Source organism: Trachypithecus francoisi, unplaced genomic scaffold, assembly GCF_009764315.1.
Source record: "Trachypithecus francoisi isolate TF-2019V2 unplaced genomic scaffold, Tfra_2.0 Lachesis_group5, whole genome shotgun sequence".
In the NCBI taxonomy this organism is placed as follows: Eukaryota; Metazoa; Chordata; class Mammalia; order Primates; family Cercopithecidae; genus Trachypithecus; species Trachypithecus francoisi.
The window spans coordinates 62,351,727-62,373,724 of NW_022681470.1; the positions used below are offsets into that span (position 1 = coordinate 62,351,727).

General features: G+C 49.4%; 1 protein-coding gene and 1 long non-coding RNA gene across 16 annotated transcripts in view; one reads left to right on the forward strand and one right to left on the reverse strand.

Moving 5' to 3' along the window:
- LEMD1 (LEM domain containing 1) overlaps positions 1 to 21,998 on the reverse strand; it is a 68,028-nt gene that overhangs the window by 39,823 nt on the left and 6,207 nt on the right. Inside the window, exon 2 of one of the 15 annotated variants that reach the window (XM_033196592.1) lies at positions 10,520 to 10,693. The exons of the other annotated variants lie outside the window; for them this stretch is intronic. The gene's annotated coding sequence lies outside the window, so the exon portion shown is untranslated. The remainder of the gene's footprint in view (positions 1 to 10,519; positions 10,694 to 21,998) is intronic. 15 annotated transcript variants of the gene reach the window in all.
- LOC117074786 lies at positions 102 to 20,897 on the forward strand. Its single transcript, XR_004433705.1, has 3 exons — positions 102 to 113; positions 9,442 to 9,446; positions 19,293 to 20,897. It is a non-coding gene; the product is annotated as an uncharacterized LOC117074786 (long non-coding RNA).

Here is a 21,998-nt window from a genome sequence, read left to right on the forward strand (position 1 = left end):
TCAAACAAACTCAAGTGTCTAGACCACCCATCAAAAGGCCCATACTAGTAGTTGAGCAATTTGACCATATACTCCAGGGAAAATAGGAGAGTGGAAGAAACCTATATTAATTTGTTAAGGATTATTCATTTAAGAAAACAAGAAATCAGGATGGAAGGCAGATAAATAATAATACATTGCAGAAGTTTGATGGATTTGCCCTTTTCAAAGCATTTTCGTATCATCTCATTTCATCCTCTGGACACTTTTATAAGACAGCTGAGACAGATATTATCATCGACATTGCAAAAACCTACTTGGTGTTGCCTTATTTTGTTTAAGGAAAGATCTGTGAGACTATTCGCCTGCATCTTTCAAGAAAGACTGCTTAGATTTTAAAGACGTGTGCAAGACAAAATGTTTCTGTGAGAAAAAGCAATGCCTTCATTAAATTGCAGGGATAGAGGGAATGATCCGAAAGGGGTGAAGAGGACAGGGGAGCCAGCCTGCTTAGAGTCAAATCCCAGTTCTGTCATTTCCCAGCTGGGTGACATCACATCAGGTAAGTTACTAATTTCACTGTGTCTCCTCTTCTTTGTCCATATTGAGGGGTAATAAAAATGGTACCTGTTTCAAAGGGCTATGTTATTCGATGAGTTATAATACATATAAAGTACTTGGCACATAGAAAGCATTATATAAATGTTTTCCATTATTCTACTCATGAGCCCTAGCCCCAGAAAGTTCCCACATCCAGTATCTTCCTCAGGAGGCTTCATCTCATTTACACTTGCCCATGGGAGTCTATAGTTGCAGTCCTTTCCAGATTCTGGGAAAAAGCTGAACGTCTTTGGGTGGATGATTATGAAAGCTATTGAGCCTCCCAGGCTGTGGCTCCGAGGGCTATGGCTCCACAGTTTCTGAATAGAGCATCAGTTTTCAAACAAACATGTAATGCAAACATTTACCAACATCCAAACATTGCATTCACCAAACAAAGACTTTGAAAATTGACACATTTGTTTCCATCAAAGCAAATAAATGATAGGCTTGGGTTATTAGGATGCACAAGCATTTTGTTTACATTTCCCAGAATTGCTTTCAACAAAAAAGCAGCCAGCAGGTGGAACTGCTTCCATTTAAACAGTTAGACTATTGGGATGAAACAGACATTTCTAGAATATTTTCTTGGTTAAATCTCTGGGGTTTAAAACAAGCTAGGTTGAAAAGGATTAAATCAGATGATTTCAATCAACATCTATGGGTTGAACCCTATATCATGTGCAAACTATTCTGCTTGAAATTATTCTCTTGAAAATCCACCAGCATAGTTATGATTCTATTGTCAGCATTATTCCATTTATGAATTCCTGTACTCTGTGCTATCCTGAAATATTTGGTTTAATTGTTTGCAGCACACCATCTCCCTCAGTTTTATCTGTGCAGTCCTGAGCATTAGCTTGTTTTTTGTTTTTCACTCTCCCCATGGCTGCAAAGATATTTTATTCCATTTCTTGAGGGAAGCAAGTTTTAATTGCCAATTGGCTACATATTCAACATGATAAGGTATCTAAACCCTGAGAGCTTCCTCCTTTCATTAAAATGTAGATCCAGTTTCTCTTCCCTTAATGCCACATGCTGTTATTAAACTGAAATAACGGAAATAGTAAAAGCCAGATGTCACTTCAGTCTCAGGTTTGACGTGGGGCACAATTTCCTCTCCTCAAATTTAATCTTCAAGTTATTTACTAACCCCATTCTTTGGAAGAATGCACAATTTAAATGTAAATGCAATTTACATAGGGGAGAAGATAGATTTGCAGTTTCAATTGCCAATAACCATTTGCAAAAGGAGAAATCAACTAAAGCAAAGATCAGCAGCTGTCAGTCTAAAGCCCGCATCACTCACCATTCTCAGATAACTTTCCTCCTGAAGCCACCTGCCTCTGAGTCTCCACTATGCAGGCAAAAGGAAGTGGAAAGCGGAGGCATTTCCCCAGATATTTCAGGCCGAATTTGCTACTGACTGGAGGGAAAAGGGAGAAGTTTGGGTTTCACTGAGCTGATCTGGTTGGCATCATTGTTGAACTCATTAGCTGATCAATTTCTTTCAAAAATTATTTATTGATCATCTCCTATGGGATAGGGGTTATGCTTGGCCTAAATCAAGGAGAGGTAGAGGAGAATACAAAGATGCAAAAGCTATAGCCCCTCTTTCAAGGAGCTCACTGTCTCCTTAAAGAGAAAAGGAAAAAAATAGCTACAAAAAATAAGATAAAGTGTTAAAGGAATGCTGCAGGAGCCCAGCATCTGAACCGCAAGGGTCCAAAGGTACATTGAAGCTGAGACTTCCAGGATGAGCAACAGTTTGCCCTATAAACAACGGGCTGGGGACAGACATTCTAGGACGTGGTAAGCGAGATGAGAAATGAGTCAGGTTGAATAGGTGGATCCTTCCAATTTGTGAAGGATCTGGTGTGCCATGCTAAGGGCTCTGTCTTCACCTCTGGACACAGAGGTTTGTAAGTAGCTCATGGTATAATTACACCTAGTTTGATATTGAGTGGAGGATGAATTGGTAAGGAACAGTCTGAGGCTACAGGACTCCTTGGAGGTTATTACAACAGTCTAGAAAGGAGATGATTCCATTTGGGGGAGGACTAGAGAGGAAGATACACGATTCATGAATGATTTAGAAGGCAGAATAGCCACAACAGGATGGCTGATTATGTGTTTCCTCTTCACTTCACTTGCATAGGCACCATCTCAGTACAAATCTTTTGTCTCAGGCATGAGCCTGCTTACATAAGGAACCATATGGAGTTTGGTCTACACAGCACTGACACTTTAAAAATTATTCTGCACTTGTCTAGTCAACCCTTGATTATCCACACTACTTGAAGGCAGCAGCAATGCAGATAATCCGTAACTCTCTTCTGTTTGGCTTCGGAATTAATTACACCTTTTAGAGCAAATTTGCTTTCCTAATTAATCTTTCCTAGGCTAATATTAAAATTAACTAATATTCTCTGAGCCCACGCCAGCTGGGCAGGGGAAGTGGGGAGGTGGGGAGGGGGAGGACAGGGAAGTGGCTCAGGCTTAAGCTGAGCAGCAGGAGGATGCCAACGCCACATTAAAATTCACCATGGATCATCCGCAGAGCTCGTGAGCCGGGTCTAGCTCATTGAGAGGTGGCTGTATAATTAAAGACTCAAACCCCTTGGGAGTTCAGTTACTGAGCACCTACTACATACCAGGCACCCTGCAAGGCTGCAGATGAGGAAACGAGTAGAGCCCAGTAGACTCCACTCTCAAGGAGCTGCTGGTGTAATGGGGTAAATTAAAGAGTAAACAGAACCTTTACTCAAATGCACTGAAGGTTCTGGCAAAAGCATCTTCCCTTCAAAAGCATGAGGCATGAACAAGGTTGATGGAGGGAAAAAAACCAACAAATGTGTATAACAAAGGGGAAAATGCTGCCTAATTGCCATTCTATAAACATAATAGCAAAAATGCTTTTAATAAAATGAGTGCCTATATTTTCTCCTTTCAATAATCCAAATTAATAAATTCTTTTAATCTGGAGTCAGACGTGATTTTTCCTAGCAATTTTTAGAACTATGATACTCCAGTCCCAAGGTCTCCTCTGCAGTGCCTGGAGCTGCCATGGAGGGGTGGGGGACACAGAGCAGCTCCACTCCAGGGGAGCCAGAATGACTCCACCCTCACCTGCTTTACACACTGGACTGCCATGAAGAGTACACTTAAAGGAACACTTTCCCTGCTATACAAAGTTAGGAAGATATCCATCTGCCCTATTTTCTGAGCTGCTGCTTAAAACCTAAATGGTCCTAGCCTCCTGTCCTGTCATGAAGGCAAATCAGACCTTTGATGCCGGTAAATCAAGAGCTTGGGGGCTCCTTTCCTGGTATTCTGTGAGTCCTGCATACAGAGATTTATGATACATAAACCACATGCAGGAAATTTTGGACAACCCACAGGGATAGATAAACATATAAGATGCAGTTCTTCAAATGGATTACATTCTAGATGGAGAAACCAACCAGAAACACACATGCGCAAAGGTAAGAAGTGAAAGTTCATAATCTAATACCAATACAGTGGTGGCCATAAATGCCGAAGAAGATCAGAAACAGAGAAAAATCTCCCCTGGCTGGGGGTGGTGTTGTTCAGGGAAAGCTTCCTGGAGGAGGTAGAACTCAGAGTGGGACCTAAAGAACAGGTAAGGTCTGGATTGGCAGGAAGCAGAAGGATGGGCATTGTAGGCAAAGGCATATCGTGAACAAGGCTTGGGGGTAGAAGTGGGGATGAGACCAGGCTGGCTTCAGCAAAGTGGATGGATATGGTGGAACTAGCTTGCAGACAGCTCCAGGATTTCCCTGAGGGTGTTTAGGCCCACAGATGCCTTCAGGTTACAGGACCCTTCAGGTCTGGGGCCCTCTGCAGCTGACGATGGGTTGCCACCCTTCAGGCCTCTGAAGGAGGTTGTTCAGGGCTGTCAGGAAGAATAATCTAGCAAGGCAGGGCAGGATGGGAGAAAGAAGGCAGGGAGGGAGACCAGGTGGGTCTCTGAAATGATAATGAACAGTAGTGGAGGAGATGCTGGGAGGCTTTCGATTACCAGAGTCATTAACCAGGAGCTCAGAAAGCCCCAGGGGACCTTGAGAGGCAATTTCAGAGTGGTTGGGAGAACAGGCTCCAGGGTCATACTGCCTCTGGTTGTATCTTGGATTTTTGTATCACTGCCTCTATTTGTGTCACTTACTAGCTGGACTCTGGCTTTCACATCTGTGAAATGGAAATGTAGTCATAACACTACATTCCTTCCAGAATTTTTTTTTTTTTTTTTTTTTTTGAGACGGTGTCTCGCTGTGTCGCCCAGGCTGGAGTGCAGTGGCTGGATCTCAGCTCACTGCAAGCTCCGCCCCCCGGGTTTACACCATTCTCCTGCCTCAGCCTCCCCAAGTAGCTGGGACTACAGGCGCCCGCCACCTCGCCCGGCTAGTTTTTTGTATTTTTTAGTAGAGACGGGGTTTCACCGTATTAGCCAGGATGGTCTCGATCTCCTGACCTCGTGATCCGCCCGTCTCGGCCTCCCAAAGTGCTGGGATTACAGGCTTGAGCCACCGCGCCCGGCCACCTTCCAGAATTTTTAAGGACTGAGTTAACACATCTCAGGAGCTAAAAACACTGTTTTTTGTAAGTGCTCACAGTAAGCGCTCACAAGTGTGAACTGTGAGTAAGGCCCCAGTACGACAAAATGGCTCTGGGGTCCTGCACTGGGATTCTTGCTAATGAGGGGACATCACTCATGATTGGGGCATCTTCCCATCTCATTTGATATCATAGCTCACCCCTTTACCTGGAAACTCAAGGAAACTGAAAGCAGCTTCTCATAATAAAGGCCAGTCGGGATCTGCTTTTTCTCAAAAGAACATTTGAGAGAGAGAGACAGAGACAGAGACAGAGAGAGAGAGACAGAGTGCACACTCAAGGGAATGGGGTTCCACTGCAGTACACATGGTAAGGAGCAATGTCATGAAATAGGAGACCACACAAACCAAGATGGCGAGGACATTGTGGGACATCCATTCCTGTCCTTAAAATCCAGGAGTGTATAATTCCCATGGCTTAAAGGAGACTCTGTACCAGCAGGGATCTGAAGACAGTCACAGAAATATAATAAAAGTGGAAGCAAAAGAAGACAGAAAAAGTAACAGCATAAAATGGAGAAGGAATGAGACTGAGATGGAAATCCTCATGGCCGATACATAGACTGTACCTACAGGAGGATCTCCAAATTGACCTGGTCTTCTAGCAGACATACAGTTGTCTAGTCAATTCCATACTCATGAATTGGAAACAAACAACTGTCCCAGAGCATTATAACAGTTCCTGGTACTAAGGAGAAGTGTGGATGCTTCCTGAGGATCCTGAGTGTGGAAGGCAATTGGGTGACTGGCAATGGGTAAGGCTGGAAGACTGGCAGAGGGCCAGACAGCAAAAGGCCTAGGAAGCAGGATAAGGAGCTCTTAGGCTTTATCTTAAGGACAGTGGGAGCCACTGAAGGTTTTATGGTGGTTTTTTGTTTCCATAATTTTAAAACATTTAAAACAAACATAAGTCAATTACAAGCAAGTAAAGTCAAAGCATAATGAAACCCACATATACTCCTCACCCTGCTTCAACTGTTGTCAACATTTTGCCAATCCTGTTACCAAAAAGCTTGGAGCTAGGGAGTGATGCCATGACAGTTATCTTTCAGAAAGAGCCCTCGAGGTGCTATGGAGGGGATGAGAGGAAGGGTGCAGGACTGGGTACAGGAATATCGTTAGGTTGCAGCAAACCATTCCTTCATTCATTCAACAAATATTTCCTGAACCCTACCACATGCCTTGCACTATTCTTGGTGCTGTGAATTCAAGGTTAAATAAAGCAAATGAGGTTCCTGCCCTCCTGGAGCTTATGTCCTAGGAGGGAAAAGCAGACAAACAAGCAAATGGAGTGAACAAGAACCTTTCAGAATGTGATAACGAGACAGACTGATGTGACAGGGAAGGGCTTGGGAGGAAAGCACTTTGATTTAGACTGGATAGTCAGGGAGGACCATGTGTGTGTTCCTGGAATGGCAAGAAAGTCAGGGAGGCTGGCATAGCATGAGAGAGAGGGTGGTAGACTGGAGAGCAAGGTGAGAAAAGATGCTGGCTTGGACTAAGTAACTAGGTGGGGATGAAGAGAAATAGATTTGAGGGAGATTTAGGAGGGAGAGCCAACAGGATTTGAGAATTTGGTGACCGATCGAGGGTGGGGTGGAGAGTGGAGAGTGTCAGGAATGAATCAGATTTCTGGCTTGAATATCTCAGTAGACAGAGGTGCCCTTCCCTGAGACAGGGAAGAGAGGTCATGGGAAAAGTCCAGATCTCCACATGGCTCCCTCAGAGCCTTTCAAAGTGAGGGCCTGGCAACGGGAAGCCACTTCCACCACCAACCCCAGCCAAGTAACCAGCTGTCCATGCAGCTTCTGGATCAGATAGTTGCCTCAGGCAATTCCAAGTGATCATCACCACCATCCCCTACCCTCCACAGGTGGCCCCAACCCACCTCCACCTCCAATGACCTAGAGAGTATGGAAGGACACTTCTGGTCCAGTTTAATTTGCTTGGGCAGCGGAGGAGATGAAGGAGATGCTGCAACTATTTTAACACAGCCTTGTGGGGAGGGTGGGTACGTTGAACTGAACCAGAGGAATGTGATATCCATGCTGGTGGTGTTTCAAAGACTGATCTTATCATGATGGTAGGGGTCCTCTGAAGCCCTGTCAATGTCTCAGGACCTTTTGTGGCTTGGCTCATTTCGATGCTGCATTGTGTCAGGCAGATATGAGAGCTGAGATTTAAAAGGATCAGGATTTTGCTGGGAGGCAATATGCACGTCTGGGCTAGAGGGAAATCTGGAATTAGAACAACCATTATGCCCTCACACTGTGACTTTTGCATGGTGGACAGATTTATTAGAAGAGGCATGAAAGGTGGCCTGTGGAGATAGCTGGGGTAGGGGGAGGAAGAGACCCCCAAATGCAATCTAAACCAGAGATCACAATGGCTAGCGCAGGTCTCTGTTTCTGGAAATGACTCCTCTACCCTCCTTAGCATGCTTTTTAGCTATTATCTGTCCTTGCTGCACCTTGCTCGAGAAGGGCATTTTTCTCGGCTGTCTATTTTGATGTTGGGGGGTGGGGGAAGCAGGGACAGGCATTTGGGGTCATTGTCTGGGAATGAATCCTGGACAGCAGGAGGCTGCTGCTCTCACTCCTCATCCCCATCATCTGTCACCCAGCGAGGGCAGCCGGCAGCCAGGCCGCGGACTGCCTAATGAAGACAGAGAGGTGGTTCCGGCTGTGCACAGGTGCCGCTTCCCCATTAACAGAGGTGACATTCCGAAACACTACTCATTACAGAGCAGACATTGGACAGGGCTGGGACACATATTAATGGCAACAGGGCCAGCCAGCGTCTGTCTCAAATCCCACTGCCCCTGAGAGAGCAATCGAGAGACCGAGAAAGAAGCATCCTGAGTGTCAAACCAGCAGGCTCCTCACTTTGCAGAGAAAAATGAATTCTTGCCACATAGAAGGCAAGAATTCTCTCTGCTGCTTGCACACCCAAGGGTCCTCAGCTTCAGGCCCGCCCAAGCGCTGACCAGCTCCCGTAGAAGCCCCCAGCTCCTCCCCTCTTAGGAAGGGCTGTGCTGCAGACGGCTGGGCGGGAGGAGCATCCCCAAATCAGACCCGGATCTGAATGGAGCCCATGAAGTCTTGTTTTAGAGATGGGCATGGACCCCAGTTGTAACTGGGAAGTATAGAGGGAGGCTATGGAAAACTTCCAGACGGAGGGTTGTCAGGGACGGGATGGGAGAGTGGGGTAGGGGTAGAGAACCAAAGTCAGAGGAGGTAAGAATAGGGCAGACCTCCCTCCTGGAATGGCATGCGTGCTTCCTATGATTCAGGAGAAAGCTGCCCATCACCGTGGAGAACCAGGAATGGCAGACCATGCGGACGCCAACAGTTTACGCAGCTCCCCAGCTAGGTGCAAAGTGGCCAAAGGAAGAGCCGGTCTTCCACATGCACATCTCCGCGCCCACATTGCCACAGGAGCTTCCCGCTCGGCCAGGGGACCCCTGAGGCAGCCGGCGAGGTGCACTGCGCACGCGCACTCAGGCCGCCGCGCCCGCTGCCTTCCCTGCACAGCAGGGCGCCCCCGCCTCCGCGCCGCTCAGTTTTAAACCCGCAGCAGACGGAACTCGACTTAAAAATAACTATTTTGACAGTTCAGATGTAAATATGTGAGTGACGCGTGGGGCTGTTTTTCCTTCACACTTCCCCTCACCCCTCGCTCCCTACCCCAGCCCAGTTCGGCTGAGGCTGAGATGATGGGAGAGCGCCGTCTGCAGGATGCTCCCCAAAATGCAGCAGGAGGAAGAGACTCGTCCTAGAGCGCCCAGCGAGCTTGGGGGTGGGGAAGAGGACCCCAGCTCACTTTCACCGCACACGTCACACGCCTTTTGGGGATAAGCAGATTTACACACTATTTCTTGTCTATTACCTGAAAAAGGAGACGTTAGCCAACACACAAGTGAGATAATTTAATCATTCCTGACCTCTCCACACTCTGTTTTCAATTTGACCTGTGGATATTGACCGAATGTCTACTTTGTACCCAACACCGTGCTAGATGCAGTGGAACATGTGACACGTGCAACACGCACACTTACGATTCCTAATTTTTTCAACAAACCTTTCAGTTAACTTATATTGAACACCTGCTTTGTGCCAGGCTGGGAGCTAGGTGAGCACCTGAGCACAGGCTATCTGACTTGACCCCTGCAAAAACTTGTGGCTATTATTATCTACATTTTCCATATGAAAAGCAGAAGTCTAGGGAGATTGAGTGACTTCTGTAGGCTGCCACAGATAGTAAAGACAACAAGTCTTGTGCTCTCCCCTCCATAGCCAATTGAGTGGAAGGGTGGTGGAGGCAGAGTTCCACTCACTCTATAAGTAGGGGAAACTGAGGTCCAGACAGAAAAAGCTGCATGTCTGTCTGGTCACCAAAACACATTTTAGCTGGGGCAAAGCCAGGACAACACAGAAGCTTTTTTTTTTTTTTTGAGACTGAGTCTTGCTCTATTGCCAGGCTGGAGTGCAGTGGTGTGATCGTAGCTCACTGTAACCTCCGCCTCCCGGGTTCAAGCGATTCTCCTGCCTCAGCCTCCAGAGTAGCTAGGACTACAACTGCGCGTCATCACGCCCAGCTAATTTTTGTATTTTTGGTAGAGACGGGGTTTCACCATGTTGGTCAGGATGGTCTTGATCTCTTGACCTCGTGGTCCACCCGCCTCGGCCTCCCAAAGTGCTGGGATTGCAGGTGTAAGCCACCATGCTGGGCCAACACAGAAGCTTGAGGATTGCCAGCCTGCACGTCCCTTCCCAATCTTCTGGCCCCAGGCAATGTGGTGGGGCATGACAGACACCATGTGATGTCTTTGAGGTTGTCACTGCCTCTTTGGAAGAAGGGTAGGGAAAAGGTAGCAGAAGAAGAGTTAGAGAAAGGAAGAGGAAGAGAAAAGGAGGGAGGAAGGCTGAAGAGTGGACAAGCATAAGTGTGTGTAGACATGCATGGCCTGGCCAGGTAGTGCAACGAGATGGGGAAGTTCAGAGAGCCCCCAGCCACTCCTCCTTTCTGTGCTCCCTGTCTCCCACTGGGTGGGGCCTCGCCCTCCTTGGCCAGGTGTGCACTGCTCACGCTCTTTCCCCTCATCCTAACAAAACCTGCTCCAAGAGGAAATCTGAGGTAATCACTGATGCTGTGGGACAAGTGCCTGAAAACTGACCAGTGTTTGCTTCCCTTCTGGATTACAAACCCCAAGGGATCAAAACCTGAAGTCAAAGAGAGGAAGCACTCATGAAATTTCAGATGTCAGACTTTGGAGAGGAGAGGAATTTGGGAACAATATGGCTCACCTGTGACAGAAGAGGCTTCCTATCATACCTGCTGGCAGAGTCATTGCTAACGCTGTCCGTGCATACATACAGCCATGGGCAGAAGTCTGTAGACGCCAGCAAAGAAGAGAGAAGGGTCCCTGGGAAATTCCACCTTGGCCAGGCACAGTGGCTCTTGCCTGTTATCCGAGCACTCTGGAAGGCCAAGGAAGGAGAAGAGCTTCAACTTAGAAGTTCGAGACCAGCCTGGGCAACATAGTGAGACCCTGCCTCTACCAAAAACTACAAATAACTAGCTGGGCATAGTGGTGCGTGCTTGTAGTCCCAGCTACTCAGGAAGCTGAGGTGAGAAGATCGCTTGAGCCTGGGAGGTTGAGGCTGCAGTGAGCCATAATTGTGCCACTGCACTCCAGCCTGGGCAACAGAGCAAGACCCTGCCTCAAAAAATAAAAAAATTCCACCTCTTCTGTGATGCCTTCTCTGATTCTTCCCTACTCTACAGTTGTGTTCTCTTAGGCCTCTGAAGCCCTGGAGCACTTTGCTTGTACTTTAGCTGAGGCATTTTTGAGACTTGCCACATTGTTTTCTAAATTATTATTAAATTGGCTGGGCGTGGTGGCTCACACCTGTAATCTCAGCACTTTGGGAGGCAGTTTGGGATCACAAGGTCAGGTGTTCGAGACCAGCCTGACCAACATGGTGAAACCCCATCTCTACTAAAAATACAAAAATTAGCCAGGCATGGTGGCACACACCTGTAATCCCAGCTACTCAGGGGGCTGAGGCAGGAGAATGACTTGAACCCAATAGGCAGAGGTTGCAGTGAGCCAAGGTCCCACCACTGCACTTCAGCCTGGGCAACAGAGTGAGACTGTCTCGGGGGGGAAAAATGAAATTGTTAGTTTCTCCAGGGTTGGAGCAATGTCTGACTTTCCTACATTTTTCCTTCAGCCCCTCCTGCAGAGCTTTGCATAAAGCCAGGACTCAATATTGATAGAATAGATTCAGTCAACAGCAGTGCATGGCATACATTTCCCCACACAAGTGGGTGAAGGCTGGGGTGCAGACAGCAGAGGGGCTGTGGCAGGCATCTCGGCGAATTCCTGAAGATGGAAAGGCTTGGGGTCATATCTGCCCCAGACCACTTAACAAACACTTAGTGAGCGCTTTGTGCTAGGCGTAATGGTGGCTGAGCCTGCAGAAGAGGCAGCCAGCCCTCTCAGGAGCAGTCAGTCCACAGCTCTAAAGAACAGCTGCCTGTGTGATACTTGAATCTTGTCCTGCCCCAAATCACTTCTTGCCTTACAGGAGACTGGCTTTGGGGTTAGACTTGATGGCCTGATCTCTCTGCCCTCTCAGGGCTTCCTGCTTCAGAGATCGTTGGAATATCTGTTCCCCCAATCCAAGTGGGGTTATGACACAATAATTCTTTTTCAAACAGTTTTATGGATATATAATCACATACATGATATAATTCTTGTTCCTAATGTTATGCCATCTTACAGCATCTTTCTCTCTTTTGTAAGTCTGAAAATTCTGTTAACACATCTTCAGTTCTGAGAAGCCCAACTAAGGATTCTTTCCTTCCTCCCTCCTTCCCTCCCTCCCTCCCTTTCTTTCTTTCTTTCTTTCTTTCTTTCTGTCTGTCTGTCTTTTTTTCTTTTCTTTTGAGACAGGGTCTTGCTCTATTGCCCAGGCTGGAATGCTGGCATGATCTCTTCCCAGGCTCAAGGGATCCTCCCACCTCAGCCTCCCAAGCAGCTGGGACTACAGGTGAATGCTACCATGCCTGGCTAATTAAAAAAAAAAGAAAAGAAAAAAAATATATATATAGTAGAGACGAAGTCTGGCTATGTTGCCCAGGCTGGTCTTAACTCCTGAGCTCAAGTGATCCTCCTACCTCGGCCTCACAGGCATAAGCCACTGCGCCTGGCCCTTTCTCTTTCTTAAAAGCACCTTAAGACTATGTGATCACATTGTAGTCCTAAACCACCTTCCCTGTTCCCCACACCCACCCACTCTAGCTGGCTTTATCTCACTATTATTTCTGAGATGGTAAGAGGCACGAGGCCTGGCTTCCTTCAGTTTAGAGATAGCACAAGTGAGGCTCACAGAGTTCCAGGGGACCTGGGGTGTCTCCCAAAGCCTCCTTCTTGGCCTCAACACCTCACTTTATGTACATACTCCTGACTCTTCCCCCAAGTCTCCATTCTTCCTCTTCTCAGCAGATTTGATGGAAACAAATGTTTAGCTTCTGCTGCTGCAGTGTATTACAGTGTGAAATAAACATGGATGCCCCTTCTACCCTGACAATATAATACATTTACTGCAAAGGGATATAATAAAGTCTGTTTATTACAGCAATTAACAGAGCAGCGTTTGCCGGCATGCTTTTCAGTGGCAACCAGAAAAGTGCTTACTCCAGGTGCATAGATTCGGGAAACCATGCAACTTGAGCCAAAATGAAACCAATTAGAGGCTTAGTAAATGGGTCCCAGCCACCCCAGGAAACTTAACCATCCATGAGTCAGTTCAGCGGAGATAGAACCTCAGTGCGGGAGTTCAGCGTGATATAGATTCCCAGTTTACAGAATTAATCCAGACCTGTCGCCAGGGTTGTGGTCTTGAGGATGTGAAATGTATCCGCCCAACATGTGAAATGTATCCACCCAGGTGCTGGGTTCAAATCTTGATAAACTACATAGGGGTATATCAATGGGGAATGTTAGCACCATTGACTCTCAGGGGTCTCCTGCCACTGCCATGGAGGTGGGGACATAAAGAGAGGACTAGAAGCTGGGTCAGAGGGAACAGACAGAGAAGGAAGAGAAATCCTTTCATTAGACCCTGTCTTCAAGAGCCTGGATTGAAATGTGGCCATCTTGAGTAGGTGTGGGGAGGAATCTGCTTTTCAGCCTGGAGAATGTATGCTATTTTGCTTTAGGCAGAAAGACTGGACAAAGACATGAAGCCATTTGTTCCAGTTTTTTGGTGGAGGGACAGAAGAAAGGGAAGTACTAGTTTCAATTCCGCAGTGAATCTGATTGCTAATTAACCAAATTTAATTCTCTATCCCCTTTTAGGAGGGCAGGGGTTGGCTTATACCACCAACAGGACATTCTTCAGAATGAAGTTTGATTTTCCCAAGAAGGGAAGTGTCCGCAGTGTCATACGTGTGTAGGAAAAATCCATCCTGAGTGGCAGCTCTTTTTTCTCTGGAGCAGTCTCTCACGGAGACCATGGGGAGTTTTGATCTAGAAAACATAAACCTGGGTGCCTAAGCCAGGTAGAAAACCAAAGGCTCAAAAGGGCAGAGACAAACCCCTGTTAGACAGTTCCCTCTGGTTGAGGGGTGACCTAAGGGGCTCCCCTTTTCTCCATCACTCTTTCCCATCCTCAGGCCTCTGGGAGAAGATGCTGTATTGAAGGATGAGGGCAGAAGCCAGCCTGGCCTCTCTGGAACAGAGAAAGTTAGAGCTTTGAGCATCATGAACAACGGGATAAAAATAGCAGTGTTGCCATGGCAACAGAGGCTGGGAGAGTCCTGAGGATCTGTCTGGGTCCTGCCATCTCCCCCTCCTGCCTTCCTCCCGCCCCTTGGATGGGACACGGGAATAAGCTGAAGGAGGAGAGACGGCTGCCCCAGAAGGGAAAAAGACAGACCAGCAGCCCACGAGGAAAACCCTTGAACTCCATACTTGAGGGGTTTCTGCCAGCTCCTGAGCTGCCCAGGTCTAGGAGCTCTTGGCTTTTGCAGTTTCTTCCTCAGTAGGACAACTTCCTCCAGGGATGCCCTGGGCAGCTACCACTCACCCTCCTGGTGGATAGTCCTGACCTCCCGGGCTCCTCTGTGAAGAGTCAAGGTTCCTATTTCTTCTTCATGATCTATAGCTCCCATCCCATGGAAATTCAGAGAAGGGAACCGAGGTGGACTGGCCACAACATCCCCGACACAGTGTGCACTGACCACTCCAGGGATGGCCTGGGGGTCCAGAGGATTCACCCTGACGAGCCAGACACCCTTGCCAGCAATACGGACTTGAGGGGCTGTGTTTGTGTTGGGAGCAGGGTGATGATGGTGACGGCTCTCTCTTGCTCTTGCTTTTAGGTCAGAGAGATAGAACGTTCATTCCTTGGGAACAGATTCTCTTTCTTGGTTCTTGTGGTATTGTCAGCTTGATCGCCTGCTGGGCACAGCAGCCACCTTCAGGAGGAACACCAGACTTCCTGGACCAGTCTGCAAGGAGCCCACTGAACTCAGCAGCCCAGAGAGTTTCTTCTCTGGCAAAAGCCCACCTTTGCAATTGTGAACCAAGTATCTGTCTCCAAAAGTTCCAGCCACATCTGGGCACATCTGATAAGTGTGCCCTTTATCATGCATGCCTTCCTGTGAGGTAGGGAGGAAATGGGACTCATCGCCACCTGTTATGGAGGAGGCTGGGAGAGAGGAGGCAATTTGCCAAGGTCAGAAGTCAGTCATGGCATAACACTGTGGGGCCCTGGCTCTCCATCCAGAAACGATCACCAGCATATTCCACCAGCACATCCCCAGCCACTGGGCAAAATGCACATTCAGTCTGTAGACAGGACAAACTCTAGCCTGAGGCACTTCCCTTTGCAGAAGGCAAGGAATGAGGTGGGGTAGTTTGATCAGCATGGAGATGGGCACGTGAGGAGCTGTGCAAAGGGAAGCCCATGGGTTACAAAACTGGAGCAGGGTGCCAGTCCTTGAGATCTCTTCTAGAATCACTTGAGCATCTATCTACAGGTGGTTGTGGTGGTGGTGGTGATGGTATGTGTATGTGACAGAGAGAAAGTGAGAGCGTACCTAAGAGTGGCACCTGTCATGGCCTAGACAGGACCTGGAGTCAGAGTCCAGGCCAACTGACTTACTCCCTTTGGGCCTGGCTGTAGGAGGGAAGAGAGGCAGAACTGCAGGGAGCCCTGGGCCCTGGCTAGAGGAAGATACTAGCAGAAGCTCTGGGTGACTTGCCTTTCCCTCTCGCTCCCCCTCTCACTTCTCAGCGCCACCGTACCACTTCCACCCACCCTCCCTACATGTCTGTTGTCTGCACAGAGTGCATCTGTGAGGGCAGAGGAAACCTGCGACCCCCTGGTTCCACAACCCTATGCCCCACTGAGGCTCAACTTCCCAGACTCACAGAGCCCTGGACTCCAAAGGAGACTTAAGAGGAAATTCATGTAATCTCCTATTTACAGTTGAGGAACCTGAGTCTCAGAAATAAGACATGACTAGTCTAAGGTCACATGGTCATTAGTTTCCAAGCAGGGCTAGAAGCCAGGAGACCTGGCTCCCAGCTCAGTGCTCCTTACATCCCACTCTAACACTTCATGTGTATTTCAGTTAGTTAATTATTGCTCTTTTTTTCTGAGATGGAGTCTCGCTCTGTGGCCCAGGCTGGAGTGCAGTGGCGCGATCTCAGCTCACTGCAAGCTCCGCCTCCTGGGTTCCCGCCATTCTCCTGCCTCAGCCTCCCGAGTAGCTGGGACAACAGGCGCCGCCACCATGCCTGGCTAGTTTTTTGTATTTTTTAGTAGAGACGGGGTTTCACCGTGTTAGCCAGGATGGTCTCGATCTCCTGACCTCGTGATCCACCCGTCTCGGCCTCCCAAAGTGCTGGGATTACAGGCTTAAGCCACCGCGCCTGGCCTATTGCTCTTTTTTTCTAAAAGTAACTATGTCCCTATATATTTCTATGAGCCCATATGCTACATTCAAAAAGCCCTTCCCTGGGAGCAGAGAAGGAAATGACATTCTAATAAAAAGGTTTCAACCTGAGACAAGAAGCCCCTTGGGTCCTGTGGGCCAGGGTCCTAGGCAACACTCAAGTCACAGGGACCCCAAGCACCCTTCACACTTCTCGATCTTCCATTCAACAGCCTGAAGCCCAAGAGGGAAAATGGCCATGGGAAGTCCTCGCTTTACAGATGGGGAAAACTGACCCCCCGACCTGTCTGCAAGGAGGAATAAGTGCCACACAGCAAGAACAAGAGGCCTGATCTCCTCCACAGAATCATCAACCCATGTGCCCCTCCCTCACCCCAAGGGCTCAGGGCCCCCACCTCTAGGTGGAGTCTCTGGGAGAGAACCATGGAGAGAGGATGGGACGGCAGGGCAGCCAGGCCCACCCCAGAAGGAGTAGAAGCCTGGCCCGAAGTCAGAGGCCCTGGGTGCAGGGTCTGTGAATGCTGAAGCTGCTTTGGTCTTTCCCTATTCCCTGGGCTCATTCAAGGGCCTAGAGGAGGGCACAGGTCTCCAGACTGCTTCCAGAGATGCTAAAAGGAGCAAAGTCCCCATTTCCCTGAGAAGGAAACCGAGGGACAACAGAATGTGGGGTTGGGGTGTGCCTGGCTAGAAGCTGCTACCTGCTACTCAGACCATTCCAGCTGCAGTGCTGGACCCAACCTCAGCCCTGGGTGAAGAAGGGACTGCCAGCTTGGCGGCAGAGGACAACTGGACCTCCACTCAGAACATTTTGACCTTGGGACCCCACCCGTGTTCCCAAAGCCAGGGCTCAAGATATCTAGTATCCCTCTGGAGCCAAGGGAGTTCTGGGGGAAGCAGCTCTCTGGATGGGCTCCCTGCCAAACCCCTGCAGCTGCAATCCCTGCCAAGGTCTGAGAGGCACACATGGGGAAAGTTCTCCTCGGCCACCCACTCCCCAGGATGTACTTTCTCCACTTTCCTGACCTTTCCTCCTGGTGAGCCCGTGTGGTCAGGACATAACACCCAATACCTCTGAGTCTCCGGGGATACAATTTCATCCTCTGCCACAGAAGTGACTTCTCTAGGATTGCAGCCTCGCAGGTGACCGCTAGGGACACACATGCCCTCCAGGCAGCTCTCTGGCCACTGTATCAAGGTAACTTTTCTGCCCATCTCTTTTCCTCACCCAAGGCCTCTACTATCCAAGAGGACAAATAACCAGGGAGTTTTTCTCCTCTCCTTTGTGACCCCACTGGCCTTTATTGCTGAATCTTGTTGTTCCCTTGAGGGAAGGACTTCTGTTTATAATTCTTTGGATATCAAAGGAAAGAACAGATTGTAGAAGGCGGGGGCTGGGAGGTAGGGGCAAAGGAAGGGGATGGAGGATGGGAGGAGGAGCTCAAGCTGTGCTCAAGCCTCATAAAGAGAACCTGGACCCCACCAAATCTGCCCAAAGCCCAGGAAAGGGCCCTGAGTGTGGGTATGAGCTGGGCAGGCAGAGGCTGCCAGCATAGAATGTGCCCTTGCTTCTCCCAGGTTCTGGGCGAACCAGCCTAGGAAGCCTTTTGCCCTCCCTGGTTGCCCAGAGAGGCCCACATTCCAAGGAAAGGGGAGTCCAGACTCTGCTGTCTTAAGGCCTTGACCTGTCTACCCAGGTCACCTGTTTACCTGTCAGAAGGGCTATTCTGTCCCTGGGGAGCTAGAGGGGCTCTGACTTTGCTCCTTGGCTGAGCTGTTCCCCAATGAGGGAGAACAGGCTTACAGAATCTGCCTGAAGCGTCTCTGCCGCTGCCATGCCTGTCTGCATGTCTTCTAGCCCTGGAGAACTCCAGGATCAAAGGCAAAAGGCTAAGTTATACCAAAATAGGGGGAGAGAGGAAGGAAGGAAGAAGGAAAGAGGGAAGGAAATGTTTTTTTCTTTTGCTTTCTACCTCCTGGAAATGGGCCGGGGGTAAGGGCAGAGACTGAAGCTGGAAGGTTGGTGGGCGTGGGAGATGAGGGAAAAAGTCAAGGAAAGTCCTAGAGGTCCCCCACCCCAAGAGTTTCCCCTGAAGGCACCACATACAAACGCGGTCCCCTCTATGGCTTCTGAGGAGAGAAGAAAAAGGCAGGGGAGACAGGAGAATCGAGGGAGGGCACGGCTCACTGCAGGAAAGGGGTCCCTCGGTCTGGCCACGGCAGGACAGTCCCTGAGGAGGGGAGTCAGGGCCTGGGGAACAGGCCTCCCCACATCTGTGCCTCTGGCAAGGACGCACTGGCATCATGAACATGGGTGGGTCATGGCCAGGGCTGGAGGAAACACTGCTTTCTAGAAAGCAAGAACAGAAGGAACCACAGAGCCACCAGCCACCTCTGCCCTCCTCCTCACTGGGATAACCACCTCAGGCTTGGCCCCACCTGGCCCAGAAGGATGCTGGGAGGGAGCTGGAAAAGGACTCATGCCCCGGTTCCTGGAATCCCAGGAGAGTCTCACACTTCCGCCCCAGAGGCCTCCCAGGGTCAGGGCTGCTGGAGGTTCTCTGCTAGAGCAGCCAGTTTCCTATTCAGCAACAGCTCTCCTAGCCCAAGACGGCACATCCCTCATGCGGTTACCCTGAGAAGAGTCCCCCGAAGCTCTCAGGGCAGGAAAGAAGTTTCACCCCTTGGCCTTCCTGGGGCTTCTCAGTCTCTGGAAGGCATGTGGCAGGTCCTGGGGTTCCCCTTTGTGTGGCTGGGGCCTCTCTCCAAGGAGGTCTGAGAATTGGAAGCTAATGGGTGTGGGCATGAGAAGGATGAGAGGCATACAGGAGGCTGATGCCCTCTGGTGAGAGTCAGGCTGAGAAGAGCACCAGCTAAATCAAGACCTAAGATACACACACAGATTCCTGCTCCAAGCCCCAGTCAGAAGCGGGCACCATCAGGCCGGGGACCTGCTGGGGGCTTGATGGAGGGGCCCTGGTTCTGCTCACACCGCCGTCTCCCGCTCTCTGTGAACTTCCTCCTTCTTCCTCTTCATTTTGCAGAAGCCATGGAGACCACAGAAGCAGGCGAAAGTGAACTGGGGCATGCCCTACACCAGGCTGGGAGAACACTCACCAGAGATCTGCAGGGAAAGGCAGGGGAGGGAGATGGGGCAGGAGAAAGGCAGGAAGAGAGAAGCAAGCTGGGGTTAATGCTCCCAGAACCCTCTGGGTCTGGCCCAGTCATTGCCACTCCCTGAGGCGGCCCACTAGGTCTCTCACACCAGCTGGGGGAGGAGTCAGGCCTCCAAACAACAGCTCTTTGAAACCTCAGTGTTTCCTGATCTGTGTGGAGCTGATGTCATTCCTCACATTGGAGACTGGGTGAGTCCAAGGGAGGAAAGAGAAAGCCCAGCTGCTGCCTCCTTTTTTCCCCTCCCACCTGCTCTGCCTCACCTCATCACCATACACCTGGTTGGGGAACAGGAAGCAAGCTGGCTTAAAATAGACTCTGGCTTGTGCCACCTTACACAGGTTCCAGCTGGGGGCTTTCACTCACTTCTGCAGGTCGCACACGACAGGCCCTCCTCCATCCAAATGCAGACCCCTTCATCCAGTGTAGCTTTACTTTGACACCTGGGACCGAGTCAGATTCCTCCCTTGCTTAACAACCCCAAGTTGTCTGACACCCTAGGAAAGCCTATAGGGAGCGATTATGCCCTTCCTTTGACTGCTCAGAGCAATGCAAATCCCATCCTCACCATGCAGAGAACAGACAGCAAAGAGGGTTCTTTTAGCCAACAGGCTCTTTTATTTAGCACCTATACTGGGCAAAGGGGTTGAGAGGTAGATACAAAAGGGTAAAGACATGGTTCTTCCCTGGCACATAAGTCTGAGGTAGAGGCTGAGGCTGGATCTGCCCCAACTGGACATGTCGTCCCCCACCTCTGGCTAACCAGGCCCTCAGCAGGAGCCAGGCGCCACTCTGGTATCTGTGGCAGTCTGGCTGGGGAAGAGAGGGAGCTTCGGGAGCTCAGCTTCAGTCTGCAAGAGTATCCCTTTCTACAAAGGCTCATTTAGGTTTCCCTAGCCTTAGCCACCTGCAGATTTTTCCAGTTCACCTCTCTGGCCTTCCTCTGCCCCTGGGCCTATGGAAAGAGAGCAGAAGTGCATTCAAGCCACTCAAGCGGAGAAGCTGAGAACAAAGGAAGGAAAGCATCCTGCATGGAGGTCAGGCCCGGGCCTGGTCTGAATCACTCCTCTCTCCAGGAAGAACATGAGGACAAGCAGGTGAGTGAAGCCCAAGTGCTGCGGGGAAGGAGGGAGGCACAGGGCTATGCTGGAGAGGTTAGGAATAGAGAAGCATGAGGCGCCTCCCTTCTCCAGCCCCTCAAGCAATAGAGATTGCATAGGATGTCCTGGGCTACCCTAGCAAGGAACATGTGCAAAGTGGTTTCACTGCCGTTGAGGAATGTGGCATGGCCCAGGTGGTGGCTCTCTGGACAGTTCCACTGGTCTGGCCAACCTTGCCCTTTTGGAAAAACTTCCTTTGTGTTTCTCCAGACAGAGCTGAGGCCCACATCAAGCACGGTGCCCGGTGGAGCCAAGTCCTGTCAAGATTCTCCCCTGCCTCAGCCTCTCAACATCCCGGTAATACAGCTATTAGCTGTAATTAATAGGTGCAATGCATTTCCACTGGCCAGCTGGATGGGCAGGAGGCCCAGCTTGAGTCAGCATGGGTAGGTAGGCTGGTTATTTAATAACCCGATTTCCAGCATCATTTACACACCCACTCTGGCAGAGTATATATAGTTAGCAGAGAGCAACCTCCAGGATATATATAGAGCCGAGACACAACTACTATATTTCTAGATCTATCCACTGCAGCTATCTCTGGATCCCTCCTGTGACAAACCTAGAGAGAGACAGGGATCCAATCTGGGACTCAGGTGGCCTGGGTTCTATTCCTGGCTCTGATGCTAACATGCTGTGTCATCCTAAGCAAGTGCTACATCATCTCTCTGGGCCTTCATTACCTCATTTCAGTGAGTACCAGGAGGTTAGGCAAGGTTTAACACTAAGACTCCAAACCTAAGGGGGTGGAATCCTAATCTGATCAGGAAGAAGGGAGGGTGGGTAGGTGGATTCCCTTATAATCAGTTATTGTCATGTGTGCACTTCTCTTGCTGGGGGTGTAAGTCAAGGGTACGATCAACAAAGCATTCCCATGATTATTGAAAAATATATGGGGAGAAACTGACAGGCACAACAAGGCTGATCTGGGAAGGAACTCACAACTAAAACAAGCCAGGCATGTAGCAGCCCCACAAACAGGTCAAGGTGCAGCTCAGGGTCTAAGGCCTCAGGGTGCATCGATCCCCTTCCCTTTTCACCTCACTTCCTTTTCAATGACTGTTCTTTCTTAAAAACAGCAAAATATACCCCCTTAAGCAACCCGTTCCTCCTCAGGGTCCTTTGGGGAATTTAAGAAAATCCTGGCTTTTTTGCTCTGCTTGTCACTGTAGGGAAGGATAGGATGTGAAGTCACAGGAACCAGAACCTACACATCAGAGGAAAGGAGAGCTAATGAAGCTGGCCAGGAGCTGGGCTAGGGGCTGCAGCCTGGCTCCCGAGAGGTGTTCGAGGGCTGGCAGCCTCAGTGGGATTCCTGGGTCCTTGTATCTAAGAGCAGAAAGTATAATAAATGGGGCCTGGTTATTCTGCTTAGATCTTTGCTCTAAAGTTATCCTTCCTTTTCTCTAACAGGGTCTCTAAAAGGGTCCTCACTGTAAGTGCACAACTCCAAGCCCGGGAAGCTGTCTGGGCTCTGTCT